This window comes from Alligator mississippiensis, chromosome 12 (genome assembly GCF_030867095.1).
Source record: "Alligator mississippiensis isolate rAllMis1 chromosome 12, rAllMis1, whole genome shotgun sequence".
Lineage (NCBI taxonomy): Eukaryota > Metazoa > Chordata > Crocodylia > Alligatoridae > Alligator > Alligator mississippiensis.
In genome coordinates, this window is record NC_081835.1 from 1,175,876 (window position 1) to 1,199,958 (window position 24,083).

General features: G+C 45.3%; 1 long non-coding RNA gene across 1 annotated transcript in view; it reads left to right on the forward strand.

Annotated features, from left to right (window-relative positions):
• The first annotated feature begins 10,938 nt into the window (after positions 1-10,938).
• LOC102559776 (uncharacterized) overlaps positions 10,939-24,083 on the forward strand; it is a 134,450-nt gene continuing 121,305 nt past the window's right edge. Inside the window, exon 1 of the long non-coding RNA XR_009456080.1 lies at positions 10,939-12,808. This is a non-coding gene — a long non-coding RNA (uncharacterized LOC102559776). The remainder of the gene's footprint in view (positions 12,809-24,083) is intronic.

The window sequence follows — 24,083 nt, forward strand, 5'->3', positions numbered from 1 at the left end:
GAGAGTTGTTTTAAGTCTAATTAAAGCGCTAGCCCTGCAAATAGGGATAGCAGAGGGTAAAATGTGAGACTGCACAGTAAAATCTAAGCAAGAAAAACACAGCGTGATGTATTTTTGGGTGCTGTAGGGAGCCCACAGCGTGAGTTGCAGTGGCTAGGAAAGCAGTGTACACCTTATTCTTGCATTCTCCAAAGCCAGGGGCTGCTGTGTGCAAGGCTGGCACCCTGCTGCACCTTTGGCTCTTCCAACATATGGCAGCTGCTAGCTGCCCCAAGCAACCCCAACCACAGCTGAGTGTACAGGGGTAATGGCGGGATATCCCAGTGGTGTCATCTTTTCTCCAGGCACCCTAAGATACCAGGAGAGTGCTTGGAGGAGCCTATGCTGGCTCCTTCCAGGTGGAGATTCCCCTGTATTTGTGTGATGCATTGGAGACATGGATGCTGGCTCACGGCTGGAATCCTCTGGGGCTGCAGCACAGGGGGGCTGTGCCGCAACCAATGGCCAAGCTCACCGTGTTCTCCAGCTTCTCCCGATCAATTATGAGTTTCAATACTGGTATTTTACACTGGGATTCATATTACACATAATAACATACTTTGCACCGTTCACGCCTTGAGCTCAAAGTGCTTTGCAAGGGTGACCAAGCATTATGCCCCCCCTTTAATTGAAGGGCAGAGCATCAGTGGTGCTGAAGCGGCTAGTAAGGGTCAGTACTTATAGGAACTGACTTTCAACCCAGCTCAGCTGACTGGGTGCTGAGCATTTTGACAGTCTAGCTTTTGTTCAGTTCTGAAGGGGGAGCGTTTGAAAGCATGCTACTGGTTTGTGGGTGATGATGAGCAGTTTTAAGAACCAGGCCACGAGCTCTTGAAATCCGGCTCATGATGACGCTAGTCAGCATCTCCCCCCAGCTGCTACTCTGTACTTAGGGCTCTCGCTCAAGTCCATGGGATTTGCATCTGTGCAGTAGCAACGGACTAAGGTCCTCTCTAGCTGTAATAAAGGTAACAGCTTGTTTCACAGCATAAATAAGGCTTGTACCATGTCATTACCTGCACACCATAGTTCAGAGCTAGTCATGTCATATATGTGGGCCTTTGTTTAGTAATAAATTATAATCATGGCCTTTGGCTATGCTAGTAGAGGGAACAGCCTCTATTTCTTTGTTTAAGAGCTGTTGCTTTTGTGACATTTAATTGCTTTGACCTACAGTTTTGCTTAAAGGTGTATGATAAAGGAGCAGATATTGTATTAAACAAGAGCAGCTACTGAGTGAGGGCAACTTCTGTCATAAACTGTGTAGGTAAAATGGTAGCAGCTACCTAAAAACTACCACTAACTGAGGGCTGCATCTGTACACAAGTGCGTGGCCTACCCCAAGTCAGTTTTTGTACCATTTTGTTTAGGAGTAAGGGCAAAGGCCAGCTGGCCTTGTCTTGTCCATTCATTTTGACTCTGGAAGATGCTCAGATTTTTATTTCCCATTTTTGCTCTTTCCCCCGTTGTCCATGAATTTTAAGCACTGTCTGCATCTGAAACCAGGTTATATCATTGGGTAGTGGAGACTGGTGGATTGTGCTACAAAAGTCGAGCATTTTGTAGATAGAAAACAGCCCTCTTAGTACTGTACAATTCCCACATTTTGCCAAACACAGAGTTTATACAACAGTATGTATAAGTTAACGCATTTTAAACATTTTTCTTCACAAACTATTGTTCCATTAATGAATTTTTCTCTCTCTCTCTCTTGTTTTGACAGAGCTTCACAAGCCTTGACTGTTTTCATTATTACCTTATTTGCTTTCTACTTGCAGGTACACAGCCTTTTCCTGTTGGGAGCAAACGAACATTTCCTTGACAGGCAGAATAGTCAGAGCACTTAGAAAAATGAAGTAGTTGGTGCACAGTGAGATGTGGAGCAAACCAGAAGTGATGGAAAAAGCTATACAGGTCCAGTATTTTGGTTTGAAGCTCTCTAGGGAAGGGATTGTCACTAATTATTTGTTTGTATAATGTCTTAAACACCTGAGACCAACCCAACTGTGACCTCTAGGTCAAAGGTGCTCTCAGCCTAATGCCTTCTTGGCCTAGTGAGCTTAAGACATGCCAGCTTCTGTAGCCCATGGCATGTAACAGACTGAGACAGTTATCAGCACAGCCTTTGATTCCTAAATGACCAGGTGCCAATCTACATGCTTCTTGAGCCATAATGATGCACTTTAATCACTCTGCCACCACACCACTCTGGGTAGTAAGTATTACCACAGTAATGGTAATAGTAAGACCAGCTAGAACACTTAACCAACTACCTGAAATTGCTGGGTTTGACTGCTGTCTTGTTCTTCATGAAGTCATTTATACCTGTGCAATGTTGCACTACTCCCCCTTTGCACTGATGTGATTGTAGAAGATGGAGATCAGTGGAGAATCATAGCCTCTGAGGGCTCATCTACATGTTGCCCTATGGTGACAGGTGTGCTATGGTGACACAGTGATCACATGTGTCTACAGTGTGCTCAGCGTGCTCCCCAGGTATAGTGCACCACTAGTGACAAAATCTACCTGTGCGCCACACATACGGCGCAGTAACCACCCGTACTGCACTGTGCTTTAGTATTTCCAAAAAGAAGTACTAAAGCACGGCACCGTAGCAATATCACCACATGACAATGTGTAGATGTGTCCTGAGAGTCTGAAAAAGTGTGAAAAGAATCTCACAGGATCAGATATTACTGTAGTCATTCCTGCTTTCAGTCCTGTAGGACAGGCTATGAGAACAACCTGTCAGAAATTACTGTGACATTACCCAGAATTATGAAGAGTAAAAGGCAAGCCAAGTTAACAGTTGTTACACTTGAAAAATATGAAGATTTCATAGATTTCATAGATTTCATAGACATTAGGGCTGGAAGGGACCTCGGAAGATCATCGAGTCCAGCCCCCCGCCCAAAGGGCAGGACGTCAGCTGGGGTCATAGGATCCCAGCAAGATAAGCATCCAGTTTCATCTTGAAGGTGTTCAATGAAGGCGCTTGAACAAACTCCGGCGGCAGACTGTTCCAGACCTTGGGGGCTCGGACAGTAAAGAAATTCTTCCTTATGTCCAGCCTGAAACGATCTTGTAGTAGTTTGTGACCATTCGTCCTCGTCATCCCTTGGGGCGCTCTGGTGAACAAACGTTCCCCTAGATACTGGTGGTCACCCCTGATAAACTTGTAGGTGGCCATCAGATCACCCCTGAGCCTGCGCTTTTCCAGGCTAAAGAGCCCCAGGCCTCTCAGCCTGTCATCGTAGGGTCTGCTTCCCTGACCCCTGATCATGCGCGTGGCTCTTCTCTGGACTCTCTCAAGCTTCTCCACATCCTTTTTGAATTGTGGAGCCCAAAACTGGACGCAGTACTCCAGCTGCGGCCTCACTAAGGCCGAGTACAGGGGGAGAATGACGTCCCGGGATTTGCTTGAGAAGCATCTATGGAGGCAAGCCAGCGTTTTGGTCACTTTACTAGCCGCAGCATCGCATTGCAGGCTCATGTTCATCTTGTGGTCAATGATGACCCCCAAGTCTCTTTCTTCCATAGTGCTAACCAACATAGCACTGCCGAGCCTATAAGGATGCTGCGGGTTTTTCTTCCCAAGGTGGAGAACCTTGCATTTATCGGCGTTGAACACCATCAGATTCTCATCCGCCCACTTGCTGAGCCTGTCCAGGTCAGCCTGGATCACCCGCCTGTCTTCTGGCGTGGATGCTTTGCCCCAAAGTTTGGTGTCATCGGCGAACTTGGCCAGTCCGCTTCTGACTCCAGTGACCACATCGTTAATGAAGATGTTGAACAGTATGGGTCCAAGGACAGAGCCCTGGGGGACCCCACTGGTCACAGGACACCACGATGAGTGACTTCCATCAATGACTACCCTCTGGGTCCGACCCCGGAGCCAATTTTCCAGCCAGTGGATCGTGGGGGACCCAAGGCGACAATTGGCCAGTTTCTCCAAGAGACGATCATGGGACACCAGATGGAAGGCTTTTTTGAAGTCAAGATATATGACATCAATCTCATCTCCCTTGTCCAGGTGATAGGTCACCTGGTCGTAGAAGGAAATGAGATTGGTCAAGCAAGACCTACCTGCAACAAACCCGTGCTGGCTATCCCTTAAGATGTTGGTGTCGGCCAGTGCATTAAGGATGGCCTCCTTAATAAACTTTTCTAAGATCTTCCCCGGGATAGAAGTCAGGCTGATGGGCCTATAGTTAGCCGGATCCACTTTCCTCCCTTTCTTGAAGATAGGCACCACGTTGGCCTTCTTCCAGTCTTCGGGCACTACACCAGAGCGCCAAGAGTTTTCAAAGATCCGCGCTAGAGGCTGGGCTATGATGCTCGCCAGCTCCTTGAGTACCCTGGGGTGAAGATTGTCAGGGCCGGCTGACTTGAAGGTATCCAGCTTCTCAAGATGTTCCTTCACAAAGTCAGCATTAATGGAGGGCAGGGGATCACCCTCACCCGGACTTCCCGGCCCTGTAGCAGGCACGGGCGTCCCATGGGGCTGATGAAAGACCGACACAAAGTACCTATTTAATAGATAGTCAATAAAAAGAGGAATTTTAATTTTGGATGGTCCCTTATTTTAAGTGCATAATTTCACCCACTTCTTGTTGAATATCACTTTTGTTGTCCATTTTTGTGGAGCCATATCTTTTTTTTAGCTATGCTTTTGACACCTTTTATATCATGATATTAATGGATATAAATAATTTTTTTATCAAGAGCAGCAATTAGTACAGGTCAGATCTGTATTAACAGCTGACTTTTCACTGTTTGCTAAGCTTTCTGTCTTTATCAATTAGTGTCCCTACTAGAATGGTAACCATAGAGTTGATGGCAGTTCTGGGATAGCTGAACAGAAGTGAAGTAGCACCCCTACAAATTCATTGCTAGAGAAGGCTCTTGTGGAGATGGGACAATTATCTGTTGCGTTTACTCATGAAACACCCACCACAGTCATCGCACAAGTCAATAGGACTTGAGAGCGTTCCCAGTCGGAAAGCCTGACACAGCAGTTAGAGCAGTATACATCACTACTTGGGACACCTCCATCCCAGCTGTGCCTCTGGACTGAAATCCTGCTCATGCTACTCTCTCAAACCTTGATCTTGCAAAGCCTTAGGCATGTGCTTAGCTTAATACACTGCAACCAGTGTTATTGAAATGGGTATTGTAAGTCTTCGCAGGATTGGGACCTAAAGTATATTAAATTATCTAACCGTTATAGGGCATTTATTATACACAAGTTCCAAGTGTGTGGGGTGGCATTTATACATGTGCTCTGGGGCAGGGGCACCAGTAGCATCTCATGTATTAGCGTCCCTGCGCTGAAAAATGGCAGTGGGGGTCCTTTAACTAAAGCTCGTCGATACATGAGATGCTGGAGTCTGCCATAATTACAGTGCATCGGAGCAGCCTCCCTGCTCGTGTACAGGTGCCGTATACATTGATTTCCATTTCTGAAACACTAGAACAGTAATTAACCCTCACAATGGTAAGTAGTGCAGAAAAAGGAAGGTGAGCACACAACGTGCATTACTTAAGAGAACTGATGACTGGAAGGCCCCTGGTAGATGATACGCATCTCGCGTAGCTACCTGGTGACATGTTAATGCAAAAGGAACAAGCCACAAAGTTAGTACACAAAACATGGGCAGTAACTTTGTGGCTGGCTCCCATCACACCTTAAATGGCACACATGGCCAGGCTGGAACAAAGGGACACAACTCCCCAGGCCATGAGTTTGCACCACCACTTACTCAGCTCTCCCACTTGGTGCGGTGTAGTTCGGGGTTTCAGAAACCCACCGGTTTTCTTTTCTAAACCAAGTTTACAGTTTGTTAAGAACACATATGCAGGCACCAGAACATGGTGTTGCTGAAGAGTCTCTGCTTGTGGGCTGGAACGTGAATTAAATGTGCAGCAGGGATAGATAAAGGCTTGTTTCTGGGAATGTGCAGCAGAATGTCAGTGGGAGTTTATCAACTGCAGACACACAGAGTGGGAAGAGAACATCTGAGCCTTTTTTTTTTCTTGCACCTAAATCCACAAACAATTTAGCACTTCTCAAAGTGGTGCCTATCTAGGAAGTGTCCTTATTGAAGAGTGATAGGCCAGCTTCAGAACCCAAGCTTGAGGGCTCAGGCACTTGGCTGCTCTCCAAAACCTCTTGCTCTTAAAGGAAAAACTTCTGTCTGCTCATTCGTTCAGATATGCACACCTCAGACAGAAGGCAACATCCTTGCATACCTCAAAGGATAACCTCATGTTAGACAACTGGATTCTGAAATTCCTCGTAGGTAGTATAAACTCATGTTTGAAATAACTTTTAAGGAGCAAGCCTGAGATCTACTAAAGCACTTCAGCCTTAAAGACATGAATTGTGCTTGTTTTTGGGTAATGGAGAAGATGCCAAGAGAGCATCAAGGCACTTTTTACTGAAGTCCCCACTGAATAATGTGAAAAGGGAGGGAGAGTTGGAGTCAGTTTACTGTGAACTTCACAAACAACATTTGGATGCTTTGAAAGATTTGCAAAATCACTTTTAGGGTGCAGACTTCCTTTTCTTGTAGTTTACAAAGCTTTTTAGTCATAGAACATCACGTGTACAAGAGCCTGAAGTGACTCCATTACAGGGATATTTTCCTAGCTAAAGGGGAGGCTGCAGTCAGGTAAAACTGTCTCCTTCCCAGTAGTTAGACTGGCACTCTGTGAATAGGTTATCTCTGCATAATGATATGGGTTACCCACAGGGTCTGAACCTGGGATCTTTAAAACTGAAAATCTACCACTTCAGACAAGAAAGAGCACACCGTTTTATCAGTGAGGACAATTAATCACTGAATGCAGTAGAGTCTTCCTCACTTGCAACCCTTACATCAGAATGGACAGCTTCCTAAAAGATATACCTCAGAATAGGAAGAATTTGATGAAATTATCTAGGCTGTGTTAAGCAGGAATTCAGGCTAGATGATCACATTGGTACTTTCTGAATCTGTGGCACAAGCGTCTTCCGTGACAACTAAAAGACACAATCTATTAGCTGGAAGTCGTCGCAGGCAGCTGTCCTCCATGGATCAGTCAGTAGAGGGAAAACACGTAACACTGCACAAGTTTGCTATACATGGTAATTATATTGTTTCTATGGTTTCTTTTCTTTTCTGGTGCATTTTTCACCCAGTTGCTTTTTTTTCCTGGATGTCGTCTCTACTCTTTTATCATGTTTTATTTTGTTGGAGCACATGCCCAACAGCACTCATACACTCTCGGCGAACTTTAAACCCACAGTGTTCAAAATAGACAAAAGGCCCACAATGTTCAAAATCCGTCTCTAGTCACAAACATTAACAGCAGTGTTTCACGGTAGAACAAGAATAAAGGACAGACAATGAAAAACTGAAGTCAGATTGAGAAGCAGGCCAGTTGCAGAAGTGAGGATTGTTTTAAAAAAGCCCTGCAACATCAGTGACAATCTAAGACATCCCTCAAAATACACTTGAAACAAGGTTCAAGAACAAAAGCAGGAGTTACATGTAAGAAGTGCCTCGGGAAGGCTAACATGTTTATCGACAAACTCAGCCAGATATTCGTGTTTGTAGGAGAATCAAGAAAAAATGAAATTCTATCTAAAGGACACTTATTAAGAAAGTTCCTCACGATGGCTTGAGTGCTTTAACCTTCCCTATCAGCTGAAGCGGGAGGTTTAATATTGTATCAGGGCTGTTTTCCCCAGCACATTCTTCCTTTTAATCTTCCACCTCAAGATGTGACTCTTTTCTCATCAAATAAGCTCTAATGATGGCTGTATCTGGTCTTGTCTTTGAGGTCTTTGCAACTTATCCCTACCCTAACCAAAAACTTGACAGCCGTTAGCGTTAGGCCACTGGTCTGTTGAAATCAGTGCGAGCTATAGTGACTTATACTGTCCCATTGCTCCCTTATAACTCCCTTGTCTGCCGGCCTCCATCTGTTGTCTGTTTCTGCATTACTTAGATTGCGAAGTCTTTGGAGTAAGGACCATCTTTTTTTGTTCTGTGTTTATACAACACTTAGCACAATAGGGTCCAGGCCTGTGACTGAGGCTACTCTTTTCTCCTAGACCTTAAGCACTAGGAATGAATGCAGCCCTCTGGCATATATCTTCAAACAACTGTGGGCTTGGATGACATTTGAACAAAGCTTTCAATACATTAGTAACAGCTCACAGTTTTCCTTTCTAGAACACTTTTTCACTGAAATGGTATCTTATCTGGTAGTGCAATATATACATTGTGCTGTTTTTTTCCCCAGGCACAGCAAGAGGCTCAAACTACATCACCATCACTCCAGTCTGAAGAACTGAAGCCAGAGGAAGCCTCCTTAATGTATCTCTGCCATCTATGGACTGCAGACAGGGTTGAAACAGGGACTGCAGAGATGCCCCTGGCAGCTATGGTAATGTAACCTGCAGGCTTATACTGCAGCGTGTTATTTTTTAGTACAAATAAAGGGAAAAGCAGTGGGAAGGAGGCATGTATTTTAGGTGAGTCCTCTGTGTCTCTACACAGTCTGAGTGCAGGGGCAAGTTAACATAATTAGAAGAATTATGAACACTGCAGAAGTGTGTGGCACTTACCAGAAATGCTCCAGAAGTGGGGAACAGTTTATAAATGGGCTGTTGGAGACAATCCTCTGGACACAGCGGCTAAATGATGAAAGACTCAAATTTGTCTGCTGTGAGAGCTGTGCCCCTGAGCTTGTGCCATTTTGGATACAGCTTCCCTCTCTTGCTGGATGGTGGGGAGATGGGCTGATTACTGTTGGCCCAGAGGAGCTTTGGGCTATGAAGGGATTTTGATGAAGTTGCCGGGGAGATTTAAGAGCACTGATCTCAACTGCTCCATGTAGTCTGTGGGACATGTGCGGGCTTGTGGTGCTTGTGACTTTCCAGCAAGTGTAAATAGCTCATCTGATTGTAGAAAAACATTGCTATGCCAGCAGGTTGGAGTAGGTCCTCCATTTCCCATAGCATTCCTTCAAAATCACCTGGCATGCTGTTAAGCATGTCCCACCCCATCCACACTGATAGCTAAGTCACATTTAACGTCATATTAATTAAATGTGGTTCTTCAGGGTCCGGTGCTAGCCTGGATTAATTTCAGCAAAGACAAACCAGGTGCTGGCCAACTCCATGGACCTCTGTTTTATTGCTGGCAGCTCTTCCTTGAGCAGCACTTTGCACAGACATGCAGAACAGGATGCTGAGCCATGAATAGTGACCAGACGCTCCACAACAGCTCCTGTGAACCCAGCCTTGGCGCTGAGACAGCAAACTGCTTAAGCATATCCCTGCCTCCTAGCATGCAAGTTATCCTGTTAAGGTTAATAAGCCAACACATGTGTTTAAGGTTAAATATGTGCCTAGGTGCTATGCAGCAGAGCCCCGCAGGATGTGGAAGGAGTAAGCTTCCATGTGATAGCCAAAAAGCTAGGAGCAACATGGAAAAGGATGGTTGTCCATGACATCCATTCACAGGAGGTCCAGCTGGAGCTGGTGGTACTGCCCTTCATGTTTATGAGTACAAAAATTAATTAAATAATCAAAATAAATAATGAGAGCCTTGAGAAAGTCACTGGCTCAACCTCCCTCTGCGCCAGTGAACTTAGCTGTGAAAATTGGGTAAAAAGCAGGGCCTTACTGAAAGCTAGGTGCTGAGTCTGAGCAGAGCACTCCAGGAGAAATAGAAATGACCACATCAATAACAAAGTTTGAAGAAATAAGATCCAAGCAACAGTGTGGAAATCGTGGACTGAAGCCGTGAGTACTGTCAATAAATGGTTTAAATTGTGTATGCTGCGTGGGCTTCACTCTAAGCTGTAATGAAATATCAGATCAGAAGTGTGGCAGGGGCCTGATCCTGCAGTTCGTATATAGGCAAGCAAGCTGACCCCTGAAAACAGCCTTCCCATGGAAAATAATATGATCTGTGTCTGATTACAGACTGCAGGACTGGGGTCTAATATTAATAGTCTGTAGTCTGCTTATTGTGCTAAGCATTTGCTATGACCTTTTGGACCTTCTTTGTCATTCATGCTTGATATAAACTAAAACTACCCAAAAAGTGGGAGATTTTAAAAATCCCATACATTCTGCCTGTAATTATCCTGGTGGCATGATGTGACCTGCTGATTCAATCCTTATTGAGATGAATATGAGCAGTTAGTAGAGCAAGGTTCAGTGAATACATTAAATCCTGAGGCCCCAATCAATCACCCATTTCCTTCTGGCAGCGTCTGGGATGTCTGCAAAGTGGGAAGTATCATAGGTGATTACAGGAGCCTTCAATGCAACAAGTCACAGAGCACTTGCATATAAAGGCTGTGTTAACAACCCCTGGCACTTACAAAGATTGAATTCTGTTTTTCACTGTTGTCGGGAAGCAAAAGAAATTATCAGAGTGTTTCATTTTAGCAGACTGTTCTCTGCAGTGGCAGTAGGTTTGCTAGGCAATGGGCATTTTGCTGTTGCTGGCTTGGGTCGCTTTGCTTAGTGGCTAACAAAAAGGGACCCCATCCTGCCTGGCACTGTTGCATCCCACTGCACCCATTCATTGGCAGTAGGTGAGGGTGCTGTGCCCAGGACATTTCTGAAGGCAGACAGGGAGCAGCTGTTGTCCTTGCAAAGAGAGAGTAAACCATGGTTGTTGGGAGGGAGTAGAAGGGAAAGGGCTGTTTGTCATAATGTAAATTGAAAATTCATGCTGCCACCTGGCCTAGAGAATAGGTCACCCAGCTCCTGTAGCAACTCTGCCTCCCCAGTGTCTGCTCTGTCATGTAGAAAGAGTTTTCTTGAAACAAAAAGACATTGGTTCCACCAGTTTTGCTGCACTGTCATGACTGATGCTGCAGAGGAGCACACAATAACCTATGAACGACAGTCCATTAGCTGCAGTCCTTCCCATCTCGCTTCCACCATCTCATTCATTTTTCATGTTCTCTTCTTCCTCTGCAGTTGGCTGAATATCCAGAGTTTGCACAGTCTCTCTCCCTCACACCGCTGTCCTTTCTATACCAGTGCCTGAAATTGTACTAACACTATAATCTGTGAACACAGTGAGCATCCTTGGGTCCCGTGAAACCCCAAAATATTGTTGGAGAAGCTTGGGGCTACATCCATGGACATAGATAGAGCTCTATAAGGTCTGTCAGTCTCTTTGTCGCCATTTCTGACAGTGGAAAGCTGATGAATCCAACAAAGCTAGGAAAGGATCCAGTGGCTGGATGCTAGAGAAATAGGAAAAAAAGCACAACTTTTTTTTATAACAGGGACAGTAGTTAAGCATTGGGCAGCCTTATCCTAGGGATGTGATGCTTTGACAGTGTACATCACGACCTGTTTTACTCATATCTTTCTAAAAGACAGGCTGTGGGTTCAGTAGAAGTTATGAGCTTATTACAAGAGCTGCTGGATAAAACTCCCCGGTATAAGTGCCTGGCTGCACAAAGCAGCTTGTGGGGTTTAGAGGCCAAACTCCCTTTGGTGTAAACAGGTGCAACTCTGTACAAGCCCCTTACAGAAGAACAGAATTTGACCTCTTGTCTTTTGTGATTCCACTAACTGGGTAGAGTTTGATTTGAACCATGGGATTTGAACTCACAATCTCTTGGCTTGGCTCTCAATGTACCTTCACCTAAGCTAACAGGAATTTTGATAAGCACACAAGCAGTTCTTTCCTATATTTAGGAGGAAAATAATCCCTACCTCCTGTATTTGGTGAGTAGGAGAAAGATGCTCCAAAGCACAATACTTTCTTTAGCAGTATTTACAGTTTTTCAGGTGATTGCTCTCTCAGTTTTCAGAGAGTATAATTTATAGAGCTGCAATGAAGCTGCCTTTTTTTCCTGGGTAACATTTTATCTGACTGTACTATGCTAATATGATCAGTCATGTGCTGTGCATCTCGTCCCCATCTCTTCTTATCCATAAATTATTCAAGACTATTATAGCTAAAATTGTGAGTGGATGATTTCTTTTCTTCTGAAATGCCAAGAAGAGTTTGGCTTTGAAGTGAGGTGAAGACACCTGTTATGAGATGATACGCTATCTCACTGAGGAATCGGGGACCTGTTGCAAGACAGAAGGCTATCTCCTAGTGGAACTGGGAATCATGGATAGAAAAAGCTTTTCTTAATTGAAAAAAAAAGATTAAGAGGAGAAATTAATATAAGATACCAACATCGACATCAGCCCATTTCAAATATACTAAAATGAGTATGAAAGTTTAGAGACGAGCCAGGCTTCTTCCTCTTGCTGTGTAACCCTCAGCCCTATTGACGTGCCACCATGCAGACCCAGCCCAAACTGGACCCAGACCGCTGTCCTTCAAGTCATTGTGGAGGAGGAATTTACCCCCGGTATCTGGCCAAATGGAGGTAAAAGTCTTGTTTGGCTAAAAGTAACTAATTTACTCTCCCAGGATGCAAACAATTCAGGTAATTTATTACCCTCTTTTGTATATGCAAATCAACCTTTGAAATCATATGTTTTAAGCTGGACAAGTACAGTAGATGCAGCGGGAACAAAATGGTGACCAGGTTCTTTCAAAAACTACATTTCCCAGCAGTGCACGTGCCTGCAGTCAGAGGTCAGCCCTTTTCACAGGTGTAGGAGCTCAGCCCTTTGGCTGAAATACTGGACCTTTGTTTGAGGAGGAAGTTTAAGGCAGTGGCTGCTGGGCTTCCCAAGGTAGAGTCAACTCCTGACTTCCTTCTGTGTCAGTAGAACAAGGTATGTCTTTTTGGATTATTAATGCTCTATGTGGTGTATCTCCATACAATATGTAATTAGATTCCAGAATATTTTACTTTCCTCAGGGAGAGTTGCATAAATAATTTATCTGAGCAGCAAAACTCTGTGGAAGGACAGATCTGAGAGTGGGGAGAGAAGAATATTTTATCTGTTTCTGAGTCAGATCATCTTATTTTGCAGAAATACCCCAATTACAACAGACTATATACATATGAGTGTGTGTCAGCACATTCCTGGATGGCAAAAGCCAGCGGTTCCCTCCTTTTACAAATAGGACTCGTACGCTAAGCAGAGTGCATCCCACCCATGTGTACAGCCCCACCTTGGTGTTCCCCAGACCAGCTGAAGGTTTGTTCTGGCTGAAGAGGTATTAAACATGCTTATTTGTCTCAAAAGTTTCCAAAAACTCCATGGAAACCTGGCTTTCATTTTTATGACTCTTGCCTGAACAGCAACTAATATAGCATAACACCAATATATTAATAATTCACCCAGTGTCAAAGTAAATGCATAAACTTATATTAGGAAAAGGTGAAAACTGCATCAATCCAGTCCTTATACATACTAGACCATACTAAGGCAGTTACTCTTGCGTTTAAAAAATGAGAATCATTGTTCTTCAGTTAGCTTTGTGTGGCCCTGCAAGCTCTTATTACCACTGTGCCATTTGGGTTGTATTTTATTATTACCGCTTCCTCAGATATGTGAGCACTTTGGGGAGCTCTTCTCCCACTGAAGCATCAAGTATTTCCTTTCTGTTCTGCTGATAACATTAATGGCAGTCAGATGCACTAAGATGAGGAAAGAGCCGTGTGTAGAACACCTCATGCTTGCACTGCCAGAGCTGCCAGGAGCGATGGCCATGGGCTAGGGACTCTTGTACAGCGTGCAAATAAGAACAAAAGAAGTTGTGCTGTAAAGAACTTGCAAGCTAAGAAAAAGCAGAGGAGAACAGGTGGGTGCAGGCAGGTAGGGGGACAGGTGGGAATAGTCTTAGGGAGTGCTGGCTTGCAGGTACATAGCAGGAGGCTGGGTGTTGTTGAATGTTCTGCAGACACCAGGGCAAAGGGAGTCCACAGGAAGAAGAGGCACTTTGTGGGATGCTCAAGGAGCTCCTCCCGGCTGTGAGGGACAGCCTGGGGACAAGGCATAGAGGTACTTGCCTGAAAACTGAATGAGGACGTGATGGAGACTGGCAGTCTTGGTCAGGGAGACAGCGATAATGTGGGAGAGAGAGATTACAGTAGCATGGGGTTGGACTGAGATGGCAGCAGAAGTAAAGAAAAGTACTTTGTGTTTGATTTGCCAAAGGACAGAGAGCCTGTTGAGGGGTGACATGGGGCAAGCGGGGAGCTAGGAAACCCTTTTGGCAGCAGCACTCTGAATACATGTCAGTTTGCATTTGTCAAGGCCAGGAAATAGAAGCCTTCTTCATGTTGACAATCGTGTTCAATTAAATCTAATGGCAACACAATTGGCTCAAGTCTGTGTCTTTTGAAACATGCTCTCAATAATACTGTCCATCCCCAAATTCACTGGTGTCTTCCAGCGATTGCCTCAGCCAGGTTGATATTTTGACCCCCTCATTTCAAAGGTTGATAGTGTTTGGGTCCAGACATTTGTTAATCAGCCATTTAGTCCCACTTGTGTAAGATCAGAAGCAGAACCAAAACTGCACAAAAACGCTGCTGCTAGCAAAAATCCTGGCAAGTTTCACAAAGTCGTATTTGCAGGAAGTTTCTTCTTTGTACTTTGTTTCATGCAATTGTGAATGAAATTAATCCTGTGGTGACATATAATTTGTCCTCATTAGCAGGAAACAGAATTTACTTATGCTCAGAAGCTATTTGTTAGTCTAACAGACCAGCTTAAAATTTCAGCAACTACTGATTGAGCATTGTTGATTTGACAGCAAAAGTAACCATAACTTACACTTAATGAATGCTTTCATGCGGCATGTGTGGTCCTCCAAGAACCCTTATTTCAAACATTTAATGCTGTACTGAACAGTTGAGTTTGATAAAGGCTGAAACAGTCAGAATTATGCTTTCATCTGAATTTTAATTTTTAAAGGGGGGAGAGCAGGTGCTATTGTTCCATAGAGAGAACAACCCAGCATGCCCTGCCACCCTAAAATGTAACCCCAAGCAGCGTGGCGCAGGGCCAGGCTGCCTGACTCCTTCCTTCACCAGCTTCTCTCCACCCAATTTCTTTCTGGCATGTAAAAAAATGTCTACCAGCTGTGCCCCACATCAGTCACCTGCATCTTGAGAACGAGGGATTTATTTCAAGTTACAGATAGTTATTGGCCAACGCTTCAGGTGAGACAGATCAGGGTTTTATTCTTGGTGCCAAAGCCTTCACTTCAGCGGTAGGCTTTAATTCAGAGAGGAGGGTTGCCTGATAGTCTCTACTGCCTGTGTCCTAACAGGGAGGGCTGGCCGCAGGCCTCCACGCACAGCACCCTGTTACATGTTGTCTCCAGCGTTTCCACAGGCTCATCCTAACCCTAGCTCCTGGCACTTCATGTGTGCACATAGCTTGCTTTCAGCTTATGATTAGACATGTAGGCATTGCATAAAAGCTGAGGTATCTTACCATTTGCCCAGGATGACTAGTGTGATGGGGGATCTCCTTGCAAATACTTTTTGTTGCCTTTCCTTAAATACTTTTATTTCACCTAAATCATATCTTGCTTTTGATGATTCCACAGCTCCTTTTGATTCAGATACAAGAGCACATTGAGCTACAGTAAGATAAATAAGGGTCTGCGCAGCTGGGGCTCTTGTTATAATAAAATTAATAATGTGTAGATATATACAACTGGTTGCTTTACAAGATGTGTGGTATAGTATTATAAAAGGGCTTGAATTAGAACTGTGTTCTGTTTGCTTGCTGAAATTACAACCTTTGGAGATGTGATACAGCCTTCTGCATTAAACGATAAGCCTATATGGAGCTAATACATGGCAGTAACAGGAGAAGGAGCGGCACTGGAAGTTGATGTAATGTAGCTGGCAATCTAGGCGGCAAGTAGGACAAGTGTCTTTACAAAGCCAATTGCCTGGAGGGCTAAAGTATCAGGAGTCTTGCACTAATATTAAGAGAGGGCCTGAGTGCTAGTACTGGATGATAACGCATCATGCCAGAGCTGCCTCCGGATGCACTTGTCCAGTTGGTGGTCCTCCTACTAACTATGTTGAAAGTCATATCCAGATTACTAACATAGGTCTTCAGCATTTGCGTCTGACACATACGGAAAACATGGGAAATAGGATAATGGGATTACATTTCTAGATTTCTTATTTTATTTGGGGGGGAAGGGAATCTAAACGGAATATTTTGGATTTTAGAAGTCAACCGAGATACTAAATTCTAATGCAGTCTTGTACTGAATTACAGCTCTCCGTTCTGCAGCATTACCTCATGGGGTTGGAGGGTTGATGAACCTAAGATGAATTCTTGGCTATGGATCCGTGTCCTTGTCTTGACTCCATCACCCAGATGCATGATGGTCTCCTCTCTGAGCTGTGCGATATATCATGGGAGCCCTTTAGACTAAAAACCCTCAGTTCATTTGCCCCCCAACTTCCCTCAGCCTTTTAATTCTGTGAAATATAATGATATTTTTGATTTTTCTACTTGATGCAAAAAACTCAAATATTGGCATTTCCTATGGGACAGAAATTCTGATTTATTTCTCCTCCCTTCTTTTCTCTCTCCCCCCCCCCGCCCTTGTCTCCTCCCTCCTACTACCATGTGTATAGTGTAAGCCTTGGTTGTTGGTGAAGCATCAAGTAACGTGCATTAAAACTCAGATGTGTCACTTTTTTTTTCTGTGTTTTATATAATTTTAAACAAGCTGTATCTGAACGTGTTTGTAAAGAGCTGGTTAGTGTTAAAGACTGACAAAGATGCACCATTTTCTAAGTGTCTCACTATACCTGCAAAAATCAGCTGATATGATGGTGGAGCAGCTCTTTGCATCCAGGCTTTTAAGCTTCAGGGTGGTTGAACAACCTGTGGTATCATATGTAGGTCTAGAAAGTAGCCAGATACTGCAGGGAAGGGAGGAGACATTTATGTAAAGTGGGGGAGGTGGAACCTGAGAAAAAACACCGATATCTCAGGACTTCACATGGATGTGGGTAAATGCTTTAGAGAACTGCCAATCTCTGTATTGTCGTCCCCACCCCCTGCCCCGGGCATCTAACTACTAGGGAGTGGGGCCATGCAGAACGCCCGGAAAACGCCCTTCTCCCCCCAGTCCAAGCTACAGCTGCTGGAAGCAAAACCTTTCACAGTTCACCTGGGCCCAGGCTAAAGCAACCTTGGAAGTGAGCAAGGGCGGCACGAAAGGCTGAAGTGGAGGAGCTGGCCCTCCACCTGCAACACTGCTAACCTCTGTCAGGTAGATGATCACTACTGGTCGACCAGTACTAATATGAAGTGCTCTTTTCTGCTTGTTTTACAAATAAGTGAGAATCACGGCTCAGATAGCAAGTGACTTGTCTGGGAGGTGCCAGGGGTCTAGTGTCGAAAGCAAACCAAAATTCCCTGCTGAATTTCTGCCTCTAGGGGGAAAAAAAAGAAGCAAACTTGATGTTGATCCAAGAAATCATTAAATGCGTTGTAGGTGTCACTTGGAGAGAGGCACTTGTGAGGTTGGTGCCTTGTGGACATGAGTTAATGCTCTTGCAAAGCTCAGGAGCCTGATACAGCAGCCCCTGTGCTTCCTACAAACACAGTCTTGTTTGAGGGTCTGGGTCAGCTTCTGCTGTGCTTGCTTATATAAATTAGGGTCTTTCTCCTCAATTGATTCTCTTCATCTTGGGGTGTGGGGAGGGGGGTACTACTTGTGCAGTAATCGAGTACCAACAAGAGAGCTGGGCCTGGAGTGCTGTGCTAGTCTGTGTGAGGGTAAGCAGGGTGTTAAAGGGCAATATAATCCTCCTAGAATATCTGATCGGATGGGGAAGTAGCAGATAGAGGTGAGAAGGCCTTGGTGCCAATTGTGTACCCTGGATACACAGTCTACAATCACCTGTCTGTCTGGAAGAGCTCGGTGCACCATAGCTGGTTTGTTGGGGGGCAATTCAAGTTGGGGTTGCGAGGGACAATATTTGGGCAAAGAGTGTTAAATGTACGTTATCTGTCACATGAGTAAGATGCAAAAGCGCATGTAAGTGGGCAGAAGAATGTTGTTCTGATATTCATGTCAGCCAGGTTTGGAGGGAGGTCTGAATGTGCATGCACACATACACATGTGCCAACATGTTGTACCCAGTGCTTCCATCTTCCTGTTGGCCTGCCTGGCTCCTTCTCATATCGCTCCCTTAGGATAATCTGTGTAAACTTGCAAGGATCTGAATTAAAGATCTTTGCTACCAAATAGAGGAGGTGCAAAGAGAACGGGAGACTGCCACTTTTCCTGGTGTTCAACATCTGCCCAGGGCTTGGCTGACTTTGGGACTGCGAGTTGGCCTGCAGTTCTGCACTTGCACGCGGCTGCACGTGTGCCTCCCTTCGAAAGAGTCTGACACCTGCCAATGACGGCACCTTCCCCAGCACATCTCACTGGGGCAGATGTGCTCTGGGCTGCAGCCTGCGTCCACTCACACCAGTGGGAGAATAGTCGCTGACTTGAATTGGCGTTGAACCAGGCCTGGGGAGAACAGTGTCCAATGCCCTCCTGAAACCGGCAGTCAGTCAGGGAAGCAAAGCTTTGCTGAGAACTTTTCATCAGCAAAGATTGGCTGGGATCGTAATGAAGTAATTCCCGAGGCCTGGGAACTGTGGGCATCGTTTTCAAATCTGGGCATCCAACTTTAGGCACCAGCACAATGAGTGGCTTGACTTTTGTTTTTTTTTCCAAACTGCACTGCACAGCACAGCTGCCCTCCCCCACCCCGGAGAAGGCAATAGGAGCTCTGAGTGCTCCAGGAAAACCATTTCCATTAAGTGTAAGCCTCCATCTGGATTTGAGTGCCTGAGCTGGAAGATTTTGGCCCCAAGCGCCTCGAGAGACTGCCCAAGCAAAGAAGTAGCTGTGATTGCGAGCTGCCTGGCCCCTGCACGGCACATTCACATTCAGGCTGAAAGAATTATAGACATGAAAAGATGCATCATGGTGTCACTTCCACTCCCAGCCTGAGCGCTCTGATACCTGCCTCTGTTTCTAAGCAAAGGGAAAGGGATGTTGACAGGCATGTAAACGAAGCTGGACACGTGCTTAACAGAAAGCGACAGCAAAGTAAAACCAATGACTTTGTTTCATCAAAAGAGACAAATTCCCCATCCTTGAACAAAGCACTAGCACTTGGCAGGGCCCTTTTCACACAGGATGTTCCCTAATGGTCAATTTGCTTTTTTTTAAATGTGGCCTTGCAAATGCAGCAAATAAAGTCCAGCAACGCTGTAGCATTCAACTGTAGCTGAGAGCCCCACTTCTGGAGTCGACTTTCTGAATAAACAACCATTCATGCTGGCTCTGGATGGCAGCAGTGGCACAGAGAGAGAATGCTTTCCCTCCGTCAGTCACTGTGGATGCAGACTGAGGTGGAAACACTCTGGTATTTGGCACCTGTGCTTGATAAGTGACTGCAGAAATATCTGATGAAACTGCAGAGGCATCTGAAGAACTCCGTTCCACAGAGAGAATACTGTAGGCTTTAGTCTGGACATACCTCAGTAACCCTGAGCAAACATGGACTACTTCATATCCTCATCCTTGAAGATAATCCCTGGCATCTCTGCCTGCTCCAGCTTCTATTGATCTTACAGGCTTCTGCATATTTAATAGTTGTGCTACCATGCTAACCTATTTTTTAAAACCTCTTTAAATTTCAAATGAGCCCGGATTTATTCTGAAGACTTCCATGAGCTGCTCTTTCACCCGCACATCTTGGAGCCAGCAAGAAGTTCTGTAATGAACATTAGACATGTTAACAAATTGTGAAGACAAAGCAAAGATGGTTGCGTAGCCAAAACCCTAAGGCAACCTAGTTTTTAAAGACTCTTTTGTAGTAAAATAGAGTCAGCCTGATGTGGAATCAGAGCCAGGATTAAACAGGTGGCTCACACTGTGTTTTTTGGATTTATAAGCTGGAGAAAATGTCATCGTGCCAATCTGAGGCCTTGTACGTTGGGCATGGTGTTGCCATGTGGGCAACCTGGGTGGGAGTCTTGGTCTTTCCTGCCTGGGGCACCGAGCATGCTGGAAAGGCTCTGGGGGAGAAGGGGTGCCCGAGCGATGCCAGGACTCAAGCTGAGAGTATAGCAAAGCTGAAAGTGGCTCTAACAAGGCCCTGCACGCACACGCTCCATGTGCCTGACTCAGTGGATGGAGCCCTGCGTGCAACACCACTAGCACCTGCCGCTCGTTAACGCCACCTGGGCCAGGGGCTCATTAACTCCACCTGGGCCAGGGGCAGTGGCAGTTGGGCACTGGGATGCCCTGGGTGGAAACCTCAGACCATCTGAAGTCAGGCTGTGGGAGGCAGTTACCAACTAAAGCCAGGTGAGCTGGGAACCAGGGCCTGGGAAAGGGATGTGGGGCCTGTTTGCAGCACAGGCAGCTGGGGTTAATGCTCAGCAGTTTCCTGCACTGGTAAGTGGAACAAGATGCTTCGTTCAGAAGAGTTGTAGAGGGACACGGTGAAAAAAGAGCTGTTGAAATCTGATGTGACAAACTCCCTCTGAAACACTGGCTTGGACCCAAATGTACAGAGCGCAGTGGGAGCCGTAATACCCTTTAAAAATGACCTCAAATGGTTTTCTAGATGCATTGGGAGCTTCCAGAGCCAGAGGGAAGTGCTGGCTCCTACACCACTGGGAAGCTGAAATGCCTCAAATTACCAAAATGAAAAAGTAAAAAGGTTGAAATGAGGAATTCAGTGACACGCCTTGATCCAGGTTGGATGACACGATGGAGTTGATGCAAAAGAGTATTTTGGAACTGGAATGCCTTCCCCCTCCCACCTCCCCTTGTCCCTGCACAGACATCACTCAGACCCTCCACCAAATCAAAGAAACATTTTGTTTTGGGCTAAGCCAGAACAAAACTATTTCTCTCTCTTTCTTGGAGCTGTTTTGCAATGTGCAGAGGACACGGGCTCTTTAAGAGCTGAGCAGCGAGTCCTGCTTTCCAGGGGAACGGGCTGCCCTGAGAGCAGCGGTCATGGCCGGCCTTGGCAAGGCTGCCTCTCCGAATCGGTGTCCAGATGCAGGTGTAATAAAGCTGACCTGGCAGCTCTTCCTGAAACCAGAGCTGTTTTCTTTTTCTTTCTTCCTCTTCTTTTTTTTATTTTTGTTTTACTTCCCTGGTATTTATCTGTGGTGCTAAACCTGTCATTGTACCTAATGGCCTGGATGAAGCCATTGGCCTCTGCATAAAAGGAAAATTAAAAACTGAGAGGCAATGAGCATTTTGAGAGACAAAATATAACGATGCGGAAAAGGGCACGAGGCATCTGAGCGCATCGCCCTGCCCCTCGCACCGCAGTGGAAGCTGCCTGGCCTGACAAACAACAGGCACGCACAAGGATTTTATGGCCCGCAGCGGTAGCAAGGGGCTCTCACCTGGTGCGAGACAGACCTTTCCAGGGCAGCTTACAAACGAAAGAAGGGATGGAGAAGAAATGGGGGCAAGGAGGGTCAGGGAAGAAGTTAGCATCATACTCTACTGGCTGACTGGCTAGTGCCTGCCCCTGCCACTAGCTCCATGCCTTGCCAGCGTGCCCTGAAAAAGGGCAAAAGAAAAGGGAGCCAACACTTTCCCCAAAGTAACAGAAAGCCCCTTTAACCTGCAAGTTTATCATCAGTAGGAAAAGGATTCAAAGTAGACTTGGTCTCTGCACATTCAGTCTCTCTAATTGGAAGCAAGGCTCCGACTACATGAATGTTTTGCTTAAGGAGACAAGTTTTTTTGGGTATTTGTTTTGCTTAACGAATTCTGACTAACCTTGAACACTAAGATTTAACGTACATTTGTGACCCCACGTTTTATCCATTCGTATATCTTGTTTTGAAATATCACTCTGTGAGAGAGAGCGAGCGTTTTGAGTTTTTAAAAACTTTGTTATAGAAACGTTAAACACAAATGGTGAAAGTGGAAAGGTATGTGGCCCTCCCAGGGGTTGTGTGGGTGGGGGGCGCAGAAAAGCAGTTTTCTGTGAGCTCTACCTTGGTCAGATCAAAACTGATTTTCACTGCAGCACTCCAGGGCACTTCTAGAGCTAGAATATGTCCCTGCCATACTCCGACTTTTCGGTGCTGGCTGTTTTCCTGCTAGCACTGTTCAAAGGGTCTTGTAAGAATTGCTCCTAAACAGACTGCAGCCCTGCAAAATTTCCATTTAGTAGGTGAAAATTTATGACCATCTGAAAACAGGAAGTTTAGGATCCCAGTCCTCCAAAAACCTTAGCTGTTTTTAGTGCTCCACCTGCCATATTTCCTATGCCAAAAGCTGCATTATTTTTATTCATCAGTATAGAGATTTAAGCATGCAAAGATCAGGAAGTTCAATCTCCCTGATGCCCCCTTGAATGCAGTCTTTTGTTGCGCGGATTGCATGCAGGATCACAGAAGGCTGCGGAGGGGCAAACCCCACATGTAGGCTGTGGGGTGGGGAGGGAATGCCTTCGCTGCAGGTGTTGAGCCTGGGCGTTGGAGACTGCATGCACTGTTGCTGGTGATAGAGAAAAGCTGGAAGGTGACCATGACTTGAGAGGCCACAAGGCTGGCTGAGGCCCTTTTTGAGCCCAGAGAAACTCAGGATTGGGAGATCACACAAGTAATTGAGAGCCACTGTGTGGGCACTCTGCATGAGCTGAGAGCTTGGGGCATCTTGAAGGCTCGCACCCGTTGTGTATCACGTACCATTTCTCAGGCAGTAACAGTGCAGTGAGTTAATGCTGGGGGGCATTTAGTGTTCATCACCCAAGAGTCCCAGGGAACATAATATTTTCCATCAGCAATACAGGTATCATGAGTGGGGCAATATCACCTGCCCCACAAAACCCAGTGACTGATATATATTGCTGCTAGCCCAGGCTACAGTAAATCTGTATTGGACTTAAATTGCTGTAACAAAACTGTGCAATCAACTGTATTAGGAGCCTTTGGTAGATCAATATGTTAAAGCTCTATAAATGTGGCTTATATCCAGTGAAGTCATAGCATCCCTCTCAGTGCATGCAACTACAAAGCTGTAGTTATGCTGAATGTGGTACTGAATCCAGAATGAACAGCAGTCACATAAATACCATATACATCTTCTCCATGTGCATGTATGTATGTGAGTAGTTCCTGCACGGGCCATGCTATGGTTATATTTGGGTTTTGTGCAGGTGTTTGAGATTGCTTGTGCAGGAGGATTTACCTTATGCAATCAAGGAGGGGCATGTGCAGCTCTCCTGAACAATGCGATGGAGCATGTCTATAATTCATATATGAAACATGGATAGAGGAGCAAGCTGCTGTATTGTATCGCCTATTATACCACCAGTGTAAGACCTGGAGGCTTCTCAGTATTGTTTCCTTTCTGAAATTTCATTATTTCCTGCCCCATAAATTACCTAAAATAATACTGGGGAAGATTTTGACGGACTCTAATGTAGAGATTGAAGTCGAGTAATGTGTTATGAACTCCTCATCATTGGCAGTCAGGCTGAATTGTTTATCAGGCGCATTTGTAATCCTGTGCTCATGACGTTTTTTCATTACTGACTTGAGCTTTTTGAGAGAGTGCGAGCCCAGTGATTAATCATTATTATGGAGAAATTAGACGCATTGCATGCCAGTCACTCTCCTGATGTCCCACAATCAGCTGAGAGTGATACAGACTGTGGGAGAAATTTTGGCTCCCTTGAAGCCAGTGGAGCAGACTCCTGTCTTCTGTGGATTGGGCATACACAGATCAATGGGTTAAGCTTGCTCGCCCCAAACTCCTGCTTGCTTAGATAGGAGAATAGTGTGAGCACAAAGCTGGATGTGCAGGGATTTATGCTGGCTCTTCTCACCTAGTGGGATGCATTCACTTCCTCAGCTAAAGATTGTGCGTGAGCTGAAAATATTTGGCATATTCCAGCCCCAGAACATGGTGTGAAGTATAAAAGCAGTCTCAAGGGATATCGGGAGTTGGGCCCAAACGTGCACAAGTGACTGCTAACCTCTGAGTGGCAGGAGATGATGGCAATTGGGGCAAATGGTAAGTCCCGTGAATGGATCTGGTAGGCGTATGAAATGGGATTGT